The following is a 13,961-nucleotide window of genomic DNA, read 5'->3' as shown; positions in this document are numbered from 1 at the left end:
TCTTTTTGTTTTTTTTGTGTGCCTTTTCTCTTTAATTTTTAATTCTTTATTTTAATTTAATTTAAATTTTTATTTTTATCTTAATTTTTTTTGGTTTTTTCTTGATTTCTTAACAATATCATTTTCAAATGCTCTCAAGGCAGGAAAAAAAGAATGCCATTACTAGCCAAGAAAGAGAAGCAGTCCAGAAAGAAAATAAAAAATCTCCAGAAAGCAATCTCAGTCACATGGAAACCTTGAAGTTAAATGATAGAGAATTCAAAATTGAGGTTCTAAAAATATTCAAGATACAAAAAAACACTAATAGACAATTTAATGAGCTTAGGAAACAAAATGAACACTTCACCAAGGAAATTGAAACTTTAAACAGAGATGAAGAACTCAATACATGAATTGAAAAATGAGCTAGTGAGTTTAGCTAATAAAACAGGCCAAGACCGTCAGAGTAATGGCGTGGTAGGAAGCAATACCGATAAATCTCCCCCAAAACTCAACAAGATCTTCAACCAGAAACAGAAAAACCTATCCTTGGAGCCTCCAGATGTTTCGCAATACACCCGAAGGTATAGTTGAGCGAAAAATGGGTTAATATATAATCAAACCCAGAAGGAAATAGGGAGTAAGAAATGCTCCGCCTTCTTCACTAACCTAAATAGGGCTGCTTTCACTGGGAACTGAGAATATAGAAACTAAGGCGGGCAAAGGGGGTGAATAGATCCAGGCCGCGGCACAAACAGCCAAACCAGGCTGTGGCACGGAGATCCAAGCCGAGGAAAATCTGTTCCTGTGGCAACCCAGGCAATACAAGCTAACGCTCGCACCAAACCCAGACAAAGAAAGACAAGTGGGGCAGCCATTTTCCCGATCTCCTGGTCGGCGCGCGCAGATAGTGGGCGAGAGATTCCTTCGAAAGCCCCAGGAGTGGGCGCCTGTGTTATCCCACAGAGAGGCAGAGTCAGGGGCCTTTGTGTGGGCCGAAAGCGGAATCTCAGGCCGCCCCAGCTCCCTGAAAAAGCTGCACACGGGGAGGGAGTGAGAGCCAATTCCAACGCTGGAACTTTTCCGTGCGGGTGGGGGTTTCACTCAAACTGTGAGGCAGCCGGCCTGATATCCTGGTCTGTGCGCACGGAGAGTGGGCAAGAGATTCCTCCGAGAACCTCAGGAGTGGGCGCCAGTGTTACTCCACAGAGGGGCAGAGTCAGAGGCTTCTGTGTGGGCCAAAAGCGGAATCTCCAGGCCACCCCAGCGCCCTGAAAAAGCCGTGGACGGGGAGGGAGCGAGAGCCAATTCCAACGCTGGAACTTTTCCGTGCGGGCGGGGGTTTCACTCAGAGGGTGAGACTGCCAGCCTGATATTCTGGTCTGTGCGTGCAGATAGTGAGTGAGAGATTCCTCCGAGCACCTCGGCAGTGGGCGCCCATATTACCCCACAGAGGGGCAGAGTCAGGGGCCCTTGTGTGGGCCAAAAGCAGAATCTCCAGGCCACCCCAGCGCCCTGAAAAAGCCGCACACGGGGAGGGAGTGAGAGCCAATTCCAACACTGGAACTTTTCCATGCGGGCGGGGGTTTCACTCAGAGTGTGAGACTGCCAGCCTGCTATCCTGGTCTGCACACAGATAATGAGTAAGAGTTTCCTCCAAGCGCCCCAGGAGTGGGCACCCGCCCATGTTACCGGACAGAGTGGCAGAGCCAGAGGTCTTTGAGTGGGCGGGAGCCCCGGCTGATTATGCTAGTAGCTCTGACTGACTAAGCCTTACCTAGAGCCCTATGCTGAGTGGGAATAGAGTGGGGAGTTGCCAGCTCTTTGAGCCTCTTACTATCCAGGCAGAGGCAGCAGCAACCCCATAGCTGGATTATCAGGCTACTAATTGAGGAAGGAAAGACTAGGAGAGAGGCTCCAGGAACACGGACTCTCTCAATGTCAGAGCCTATAAATGCTAATGAGCCTTGACTGCCAACGAGACTGAAGCACAATACATGACATTGCCATAGAGACTTATCAACTGCAAACCTCTACCTGAGCGTGCCAAAGGGGCAGAACCCGGGGTACAGAGTCACCAACCAGGAAGAGGGAGAGAAAAGAAAAAGCAAGAAGATAACCTCTCAAAATCAAGAATAATCTGCAGACTTTATAACCTATCCCATTTTATTATATTTGTTAGTTTGTTTCTCTTATCTTCATTCTTGATTTTTTTTTTCCTCCTCCAATTTGGTCGTTTAACTCTCTGCCGGTCTTACTCTCTCCTCTCCTTGAACTACACTACCCATAAGTGTTACATCTCCGATTATCTTTTCTTTCCTCTTCCTTTCTCTCTATGAGGGTTGCACTCCAAAACCCTTAACTCTCTCTCTCTCTCTTTATCTCTTTTTCTTTTTTTCTTCTTTTAGTGGTACCCTTTTTTATTTCACTCTCTTTCTTTTCTCCCTCTATATTAGTTTCTTCCTTTCTCCTTTACGTCTCCTCTCATTCAAACCTCAATAACAAACAAATTATCTTATCTGGGACTCAAACTTGTTTATGGCATTTTGGGGGGGTTTTACGTCACCTTTTTAACTCACTAGCAGTGCACTCATCCCTGGCTCTCCATTTTATCTAGTTCTTGTTCCACTAAATACAATAGTAATTTTTTAATTTGTCCCCCCATTTTCCTGTTTCCCTCTTATTCCTCTCATTATAACTATTAGTCAACCAACACCTAAAAGCAAATCATTTTATTCTTGACCCAAATTTTTTCCTTATTTGCTTATTGTGGGTTCATACCCCCACTTTTTTTTTGCCCCTTTATTACTTCTCCCCAATTCAGTCCCTCCAGTACAGGAATTGTTTGTTCTATTTAGTACAATATAATTCACAGTTCACCACAGATTTTCTCAAGAAAGAGGGGAGAGGAGAGGAGAGGAAAAGAAGGAGGGGGGGAATAATTTCCTTTTTTTAGTTTTTATTTTATTTTTTCTTTAATTATTTTTTTTAAAAAACTCTTTTCGATTTTTTATTTTTATTTTTTAACTTTTTATTCTTTATTAAATATCATTAATACTATCAACAAAACCACCCTCAGATGCCATTAAGGAAGAGAAAATCAAATATCATGGATACAAAAGAAAGAGAGGTAACACAGATAGATGAGGAAAAATCTATGGAGAAAAAATTTAATATATTGGAAACCTTGGAGTTAAACGACAGAGAATTTAAAATAGAAATCCTAAAAATACTCAGAGATATACAAGAAAACACAGAAAGGAGCTCAGAAACACATTTAGGGAGCTCAGAAAACAACTCAATGAACACAAAGAATATATTTCCAAGGAAATTGAAACTATAAAAACAAATCAAACAGAGATGAAAAACTCAATTCACGAGCTGAAAAACGAGGTAACAAGCTTAGCTAATAGAACAGGCCAGATAGAAGGTAGGATTAGTGAAATAGAAGACAAGCAACTTGAGGCACAACAGAGAGAAGAAGAAAGAGACTCAAAAATTTAAAAAAATGAGATAGCCCTACAGGAATTGTCTGATTCCATCAAAAAGAATAACATAAGAATAATAGGTATATCAGAGGGAGAAGAGAGAGAAAATGAAATGGAGAACATACTCAAACAAATAATAGATGAGAACTTCCCAAGCCTGTGGAAAGAACTAAAGCCTCAAATTCAAGAAGCAAACAGAACTCTGAGTTTTCTTAAACCCAACAAACCTACTCCAAGGCACATCATAATGAAATTGGCACAAACCAACGGCAAAGAGAAAAATCTCAAGGCAGCTAGGGAAAAGAAGAATACAACATATAAAGGAAGGCCCATTAGATTATCATCAGATTTCTCAACAGAAACTCTACAAGCTAGAAGAGAATGGACTCCAATATTTACAGTCCTGGAAGAGAGGAACTTTCAGCCACGAATACTATACCCATCAAAGCTATCCTTCAAATATGAAGGAGAAATAAAAACATTCACAGATACAGAAAAGGTGAGGAAATTTATCATCAGAAAACCCCCACTTCAGGAATTACTAAAGGGGGTTCTCCAATCAGATACAAAGAACAAAAACAAAACAAACAAACAAACAAAAAAACAAAGCCACAAGTAAAAGCTCCAAGAAGAACACAATAAAACCAAACCAAATTTAAACTGTGACAACAACAAAAAGAAAGTGGGGGGAAGAGGATGGAGATTAACAGTAGCAAAGGACGATGGAGTGGAAAAGTACTCACAAAATAGTGCACTACAATGAACAGAGTAGAAACCCTTTTCTTTACTTAAAGGTAACCATCATTGAAAAAAACACCACATAAGCACATGATTTAAAAAAGATAGCAATAGAGGAAAGATGTATGGAATACAACCAAATAAAAACAAAAGATAGAAAAACGAAAGAGAAGGATCAAACAAGACACAAAACTAACAGAAAGCAAGATATAAAATGACAATAGGGAACTCACAAGTGTCAATAATTACACTAAATGTAAATGGATTAAACTCACCAATAAAAAGGCACAGAGTAGCAGAATGGATTAAAAAAGAAAATCCAACTGTATGCTGCCTACAAGAAACTCATCTAAGTAACAAGGATAAAAACAAATTCAAAGTGAAAGGCTGGAAAACAATACACCAATCAAATAACATCCAAAAAAAAGCAGGCATAGCAATACTCATATCTGATAATGCTGACTACAAGACAGCAAAAGTACTCAGAGACAAAAATGGCCATTTCATAATGATTAAGGGGACACTGAATGATGAAGACATAACAATCCTTAATATATATGCACCAAACCAAGGAGCACCAAAATATATAAGACCTTATTGACCTTAAAACAAAAACTGAAAAAAATACAATCTTACTTGGAGACCTCAATACACCGCTGACGGCTCTAGATCGGTCATCCAAACAGAGAATCAACAAAGATATAGTGGCCTTAAACAAAACACTAGAGCACCTGGATATGATAGATATCTACAGGACATTTTATCCCAAAATGACTGAGTATACTTTTTTCTCCAGTGTACATGGATCATTCTCAAGAATTGACCATATATTGGGTCACAAAAACAACATCAGCAAATTCAGAAAATCGAAGTTGTACCAAGCATATTTTCTGACCATAAAGCCCTGAAACTAGAATTCAACTGCAAAAAAGAGGAAAAACCCCCACAAAAATGTGGAAACTAAACAACATACTTTAAAAAAATGAATGGGTCAAAGAAGAAATAAGTTCAGAGATCAAAAGATATATACAGACAAATTAAAATGACAATACAACATATCAGAATCTATGGGATGCAGCAAAAGCAGTGATAAGAGGGAAGTTCATATCACTTCAGGCATATATGAACAAACAAGAGAGAGCCCAAGTGAACCACTTAACTTCACACCTTAAGGAACTAGAAAAAGAAGAATAAGACAACCCAAAACCAGCTGAAGAAAGGAGATTATAAATATCAGAGCAGAAATAAATGAAATAGAGAACAGAAAAACTATAGAAAAAATTAATAGAACAAGGAGCTGGTTCTTTGAAAAGATCAACAAAATTGACAAACCCTTGGCAAGACTTACCAAGGAAAAAAGAGAAAGAACTCATATAAACAAAATCCAAAATGAAAGAGGAGAAATCACCACAGACACCGTAGATATACAAAGAATTATTGTAGAATACTATGAAAAACTTTATGTCACTAAATTCAACAACCTAGAAGAAATGGATAAATTCCTAGAACAATACAACCTTCCTAGACTGAGTCAAGAAGAACCAGAAAGCCTAAACAGTCCTATTAGTAGAGAAGAAATAGAAAAAACCATTAAAAACCTCCCCAAAAATAAAAGTCCAGGCCCAGACGGCTATACCAGCGAATTTTGTGAAACATTCAAAGAAGAATGGTTCCTATTCTACTGAAAGTCTTCCAAAAAATTGAAGAAGAAGCAATACTTCCAAACACATTTTATGAGGCCAACATAACCCTCATACCAAAACCAGGCAAGAATGGCACAAAAAAAGAAAACTACAGACCAATATCTCTAATGAATACAGATGCTAAAATACTAAACACAATACTAGCAAATCGAATACAACAACATATTAAAAAAATAATACATCATGATCAAGTGGGATTCATCCCAGAATCTCAAGGATGGTTCAACATACGTAAAACGGTTAACGTAATACACCATATAAAAAAAACAAAGAACAAAAACCACATGATCTTATCAATAGATGCAGAAAAGGCTTTTGATAAAATACAACACAATTTTATGTTTAAGACTCTCAACAAAATGGGTATAGAAGGAAAATATCTCAACATGATAAAGGCCATATATGATAAACCATCAGCTAACATCATATTAAATGGCACTAAACTGAAGGCTTTCCCTTTTAAATCAGGAACAAGACAGGGTTGTCCACTCTCTCCACTCTTATTTAATGTGGTACTAGAGGTTCTAGCCACAGCAATCCGACAAGACAAAGAAATAAAAGGCATCCATATCGGAAAAGAAGAAGTAAAGGTATCACTTTTAGCAGATGATATGATCCTATACATCGAAAACCCCAAAGAATCCACAAAAAGACTACTAGAAACAATAAGCCAATACAGTAAAGTCGCAGCATACAAAATTAACATACAGAAGTCAATAGCCTTTCTATATGCCAACAATGAAATATTTGAGAACAAACTCAAAAGAATAATACCCTTCACGATTGCAACAAAAAAATAAAATACTTAGGAATAAACATAACAAAGAGTGTAAAGGACTTATATAATGAAAATTATAAACCATTGTTAAGAAAAATCAAAAAAAGATATGAGATGGAAGAATATTTCTTGTTCTTGGTTAGGAAGAATAAATATAATCAAGATGACCATATTACCCAAAGCAATATACAAATTTAATGCAATTCCCATCAAAATTCCAATGACATTTTTTAAAGAAATGGAGCAAAAAATCATCAGATTTATATGGAACTATAAAAAACCCCAAATAGGCCCTGGCCGGTTGGCTCAGCGGTGGAGCGTCGGCCTGGCGTGCGGGGGACCTGGGTTCGATTCCCGGCCAGGGCACATAGGAGAGGCGCCCATTTGCTTCTCCCCCCCGCTCCTTCCTCTCTCTCTCTCTCTCCCCGTCCCGCAGCCAAGGCTCCATTGGAGCAAAGATGGCCCGGGCGCTGGGGATGGCTCCTTGGCCTCTGCCCCAGGCGCTGGAGTGGCTCTGGTCACGGCAGAGCGACCCCCCTGGAGAGGCAGAGCATCGCCCCCTGGTGGGCAGAGCATTGCCCCTGGTGGGCATGCCGGGTGGATCCCAGTCGGGCGCATGCGGGAGTCTGTCTGACTGTCTCTCCCCGTTTCCAGCTTCAGAAAAATACAAAACAAAAAACAAAAAACAAAAAACCTAAATAGTGAAAGGAATTCTAAAGAAAAAGAATAAAGCTGGGGGCATTACAATACCTGACTTCAAACTATATTATAGGGCCACGGCAATCAAAACAGCATGGTATCGGCAGAAAAATAGACACTCAGACCAATGGAACAGAATAGAAAACCCAGAAATAAAACCACATATATATAGTCAAGTAATTTTTGATAAGGAGGCCAACAACACACAATGGAGAAAAGAAAGCCACTTCAATAAATGGTGCTGGGAAAACTGGAAAGCCACATGCAAAAGAATGAAACTGGACTACAGTTTGTCCCCCTGTACTAAAATTAACTCAAAATGGATCAAAGATCTAAACATAAGACCTGAAACAATAAAGGGCATAGAAGAAGACATAGGTACTAAACTCATGGACCTGGGTTTTAAAGAGAATTTTATGAATTTGACTCCAAAGGTAAGAGAAGTGAAGGCAAAAATTAATGAATGGGACTACATCAGACTAAGAAGTTTTTGCTCAGCAAGAGAAACTGATAACAAAATAAACAGACAGCCAACTAAATGGGAAATGATATTTTCAAACAACAGCTCAGATAAGGGCCTAATATCCAAAATTTACAAAGAACTCATAAAACTCAACAACAAACAAACAAACAATCCAATTAAAAAAATGGGAAGAGGACATGAACAGACACTTCTCCCAGGAAGAAATACAAATGGCCAACAGATATATGAAAAGATGCTCATCTTCTTTAGTTATTAGAGAAATGCAAATCAAAACTGCAATGAGATACCACCTCACACCTGTTAGATTAGCTATTATTAACAAGACAGGTAATAGCAAATGTTGAAGAGGCTGTGGAGAAAAAGGAACCCTCATCCACTGTTGGTGGGAATGTAAAGTAGTACAACCATTATGGAAGAAAGTATGGTGGTTCCTCAAAAAACTGAAAATAGAACTACCTTATGACCCAGCAATCCCTCTACCGGGTATATACCCCCAAAACTCAGAAACATTGATACGTAAAGACACATGCAGCCCCATGTTTATTGCAGCATTGTTCACAGTGGCCAGGACATGGAAACAACCAAAAAGCCCGTCAATAGATGACTGGATAAAGAAGATGTGGCACATATACACTATGGAATACTACTCAGCCATAAGAAATGATGACATTGGATCATTTACAGCAAAATGGTGGGATCTTGATAACATTATACGAAGTGAAATAAGTAAATCAGAAAAAACCAGAACTGCATTATTCTATACGTAGGTGGGACATAAAAGTGAGTCTAAGAGACATTGATAAGAGTGTGGTGGTTACGGGGGGATGGGGGAGAGGGAGAGGGAAGGGGGAGGGGGAGGGGCACAAAGAAAACTAGATAGAAGGTGACAGAGGACAATCTGACTTTGGGTGATGGGTATGCAACATAATTGAACGACAAGATAACCTGGACATGTTATCTTTGAATATATGTATCCTGATTTATTGATGTCGCCCCATTAAAAAAATAAAATTATTAAAAAAAAAAACACAAAAAAAAAACCCAGGCCATATAGAAGAGAGAATCAGTGACATCGAAGACAAGCAACTAGAGATGATACAAAGGGAAGAAGAGAGAAATTCAAGAATTAAAAAAAAAATTAGAGAGCTCTAGGAGAATTGTCTGACTATATCAGAAAGAGCAATATAAGAATAGTGGGTATTTCAGAAGAAGAAGAGAGGGAGAAGAGAATAAAGAGCCTATTCAAACAAATATTTGATGAGATTTTCCAACTTCCCAAGCTGGTGGAAAGAGTTAGATCCTTGAATCCAAGAAGTAAACAGAATGCCGAGTTACCTCAACCCAAGCAAGCCTTCTCCAAAACACACTGTAATAAAAATGTCAAAAATCAATGACAAAGAATCTTCAAGGCAGCTAGAAAAAAGAAAAAATTAACATATTTATATAAAGGAAGGCCTATCAGGTTATTATCAGACTTTTCAGCAGAAACTCTACAAGCCAGAAGAGTGTGAACCCAAACTTTCAAAATACTGAAAGGGAGGACTTACCAGCCAAGAATACTACAATATATCTATCACAGTTATCCTTCAAATATGAAGGAGAAATAAAAACTTTTCCAGACATATAGAAGCTGAGGGAATTTATTACCAGAAAAACCCCACTGGAGGAAATACTCAAGGGGATTATTCTACTGGATACAAAGAACAAAACAGCACAAAACTGCAAGTAAAAGGACCAACAAGGTTATAATATAAACAAGAATAATCTGTGACGACAAAAACATAAAAGGGGAGAAAATAAAAGTCTGAAGTAGCAAAGAAGGATGGAGTACAGAAGAAGCACTCATAAGACAAAGGACTCTTGTGTATATGAAAATCGATTTCTCACTAACCTAACAGTAACCACCCATGATAAAAACAAAACTAAATACATAGCTTTAAAAAAGAGGAAATAAGAGGAAAGGAGGATAGAATACCACCAAACAAAAACAACTGACAAAAACACAAAAGAAAAGAACCAAACAAGCCTGATCAGGCGGTGAATTGGATAGAGTGTTGGACTGGGACACGGACAACCCAGGTTTGAAACCCTGAGGTCACCAGCTTGAGTGTGGGCTCATCTGGCTTGAGTGTTGGCTCATCTGCTTGAGCGCAAGGTCATTGGCTTGAGCATGGGATCTCAGACATGACCCCATGGTCACTGGTTTGAGCCCAAAGGTTGCTGGCTTGAAGTTCAAAGTTGCTGGCTTGAGTGCAAGGTCGCTGGCTTGAGCAAGGGGTCACTGGCTTGGCTGGAGCCTCCTGGTCAAGGCACATAATGAGAAAGCAGTCAATGAACATCTAGGGTGCCACAGTGAAGAATTGATGCTTCTTGTCTCTCACACTTCCTGTGTGTCTGTCCCTATCAGTCCCTCTCTCTGTCACAAAAAACAAACAAAACAAAACAAAACTGAGACTCGTTTTGATAAAAGTGAAATGGTTACCTGAGGGGGGGGGACAAAGAGGAACAAATATAGAGTGACAGAAAATGATTTATGGAAATTTAGGGTGATGGCCTCACAATGCAATCAACAGTTCAAATGGTATAGAGATGTTCAACTGAAATCTGTATACTCTTATTGATCAATGGCACCCCACTAAATTTAATTTCAAAATAAGTTTTTTGAGTTAAAAAAGAAACATATAAAACCCCAGAAACGTCAAAAAACTAATAACCATTAAAGAAATTAAACTGAGAATGTGATATTCCTTACCTCCCCCTACCCGCCCCCTTTCCAAAAAAAGCCTAACCAGGACTGAACGATTGTAGACAAGAGTTCAATCAAAATGTCAAAGAACAAATGATTTTTTTTAATTGGTTGTTCCAGAAAATAGAAAGAATGAAAACTATTCAACTACTAGTTGTGTCAACACTACTATGTAAACTTGAAATCAAACCAGAACAGTATAAAAAAAGTTAAAGAAAATTTCCCTTATGAATCCAGTAGAGCTCAATATTTTTAGTAAAAGTCAACTGTATGGCTATTATGTTGTTCTGTTTGAACAGGAATTTAAAAACTGTTATAACTCTATGAACACTATTATCAAGGAAGACATGCACGGATAGTGGGTCCCCCTGAGAGCCTTCTGACTGTTCAAACAGTAGTCCAAATTTCATGTTTTTTATTGTAACTGTAGCACCTAGAATAGTTCCTAAAACCTTGTAAACAATACATATTGGTAAAATGGAGAAGTGAATTCCTAAGGCCCACTTTTCAGTTTTGCATATATTTATTCAATAGACCCTTGAACCTCTCTGTGGCAGGCAGAATCACGGCTCCTCAAAGAAGTCCATCCGCCTAACTCTGTGACAATGTTAGGTTACACGGCAAAGGGCAATTAAGGTTGCTAGTCAGAGAACTTTTTTTTTTTTTGACTGGGATCCACCCGGCACGCCCACCAGGGGTGAAGCTCTGCCCACCAGGGGGCGATGCTCTGCCCCTCCGGGGTGTCACTCTGCCGTGACCAGAGCCACTCTAGCGCCTGGGGCAGAGGCCAAGGAGCCATCCCCAGCGCCCGGGGCCATCTTTGCTCCAATGGAGCCTTGGCTGCGGGAGGGGAAGAGAGAGACAGAGAGGAAGGAGGGAGGGGGGTGGAGAAGCAAATGGGCGCTTCTCCTATGTGCCCTGGCCAGGAATCGAACCCGGGTCCCCCGCACGCCAGGCCGACGCTCTACCGCTGAGCCAACCGGCCAGGGATAGAGAACTTTAAAATAAAAGATATTGTGGATTATCCAGATGGGACCCATGTAAACACAAGGGTCATTAAAAGATGAGGAGGGAGGCAGAAGAGAAAACAGAAGGGAGACAGCAGTGCAAAAGGGACTGGGTTTGATGCCCTTGGCTTTGAAGATGGAGGAAGGGAGCCACGAGCCAAGGAAAGGAGATCATGTCTAGAACCTGGAAATGGAGGCTTCCAGAAAGGAATGCACTCTGATGATACCTTAAGCTTAGCACAGTGAGTTCTTTCAGAATTTCTGGTGTACAGAGCTATAACATAATACATTTGTGTTGTTTTAAGCCACTAATTTTTTGGTAATTTGGTATAATGGCAATAGAAAATAAAAACTTTCCTAATAGCCATGGTTTTCATTTTAAATTAGTCTCCTTTTATACCTATAGTTTTTCTTTCTGTTGTAGCCATAGCTGTACATAATATTGAAAATTTTTTATTTTCCTTCACTAATGTTGAATTCTTTTTCTGCTTGTGAACTTGAACAAGTTATTTAATTCTTCTGAGCCTCAGGTTCTATAACTTAAGCTTAATAATGCCACTTTTTTATATTGTTGGAGAATTAGAAATAATGTTTTTATTTACATTATTAAATTTAAACAATATTTTTCAATTACAGTTTATATTAAATATTATTTTTTATTAGTTTCAGGTTTACATCCTAGTGATTAGATCAGTGGTAGTCAACCTGGTCCCTACTGCCCACTAGTGGGTGTTCCAGCTTTCAAGATGGGTGGTAGCAGAGCAACCAAAGAATAAATAAAAAGATAGATTTAACTATAGTAAGTTGTTTTATAAAGATTTATTCTGCCAAACTTAGAGAAAATCCAACATAAAGTACTTGGTAAGTAATTATTATTATATGCTTTAACTTGCTGTAACTCTGCTTTATAAATTTTATAAAGTAAAGTTACTTCCCTACTTTATAAATCACCATTTCTGTGGAACCGGTGGGAGGTTAGAAAATTTTACTACTAACAGAGATACAAAAGTGGGCGGTAGGTATAAAAAGGTTGACTACCCCTGGATTAGACAATCATATACTTTACAAAGTGTTACCCCTGATATTTCCAATACCCACCTGGCACCATGAGATAAAGTTGTAAAGTATCTGGTACAGAGTTTTGGGTTTTGGTTTTTTTCCCCACAAATTATTGTTATTGCATAAATATTGAAAGTTCTTAATTGGAGACCACAGTTTGTAAGCTGGTAAAGGAAGGGAACCTCCTTCTCATAATTGTGGCAGGCTTAAAATTGGTTTAAAAGAAATTTCAGAGGCCCTGGCTGGTTGGCTCAGTGGTAGAGCGTCGGCCTGGCGTGCAGGAGTCCCAGATTTGATTCCCGGCCAGGGCACATAGGAGACGCGCTCATCTGCTTCTCCACCCCTCCCCCTCTCTTTCCTCTCTGTCTCTCTCTTCCCCTCCCGCAGCCAAGGCTCCATTGGAGCAAAGTTGGCCCGGGCGCTGAGGATGGCTCTGTGGCCTCTGCCTCAGGTGCTAGAATGGCTCTGGTTGCAACAGAGCAATGCCCCAGATGGGCAGAGCATCGCCCCCTGGTGGGCATGCCGGGTGGATCCCGGTCGGGCGCATGTGGGAGTCTGACTGCCTCCCTGTTTCCAACTTCATAAAAATACAAAAAATAAATAAATAAAAAATAAATACCAGTTAGATACTTAAAAAAATTTTTCATAATGTTTAATTTTGAACATTAGTATAATGTTATCCAAGAATTAGTTTTTACTTCATCATCAGAGTATAGATGTTAATTCTTAATTTTTTGATATGTGCTACATGTTCAACTAAGTCAGTTAGGGCTGCTATAACAAAGTACCATAGACTGGGAGGCTTGTAAACGATAAAGTTCACCCAGTTATGGAGGCTGGGAAGTCCAAGACCAAGGAGCTGGTAGATTTGCTGTCTGATAAGAGCCTGTCTTCATTGACGATCCTCTTCTTACTGTAACCTCACACAGTAGAAGGAGCTCTCCTTTTATAAGGGTACTAACTTCATGGAAGCTCTACCCTCATGACCACAAAGGCCACACCTCCAGATACCATCATATTGGGGATGAGGTTTTCCCATATTAACTTGGCATGGATTGGTGGAAAAAAGCATTCAGTGTATAGCACTGCAAGATCACACAAGACAGGTAATCTATTTGTCTATGTTAAGCCAAGGTATTGGGCAGTTTGTTTTTTGTTTGTTTGTTGTTTTTTGTTTGAAATGAGAGGAGAGATAGGGAGACAGACTCCTGCATGTGCCCGGACTGGGATCCACCCAGAAAACCCTGTCTAGGGCCAATGCTCAAATCAACTGAGCTATC

The sequence above is a fragment of the Saccopteryx leptura genome, chromosome 7 (assembly GCF_036850995.1).
Source record: "Saccopteryx leptura isolate mSacLep1 chromosome 7, mSacLep1_pri_phased_curated, whole genome shotgun sequence".
Classification (NCBI taxonomy): domain Eukaryota; kingdom Metazoa; phylum Chordata; class Mammalia; order Chiroptera; family Emballonuridae; genus Saccopteryx; species Saccopteryx leptura.
This window is presented reverse-complemented; position numbering follows the sequence as displayed.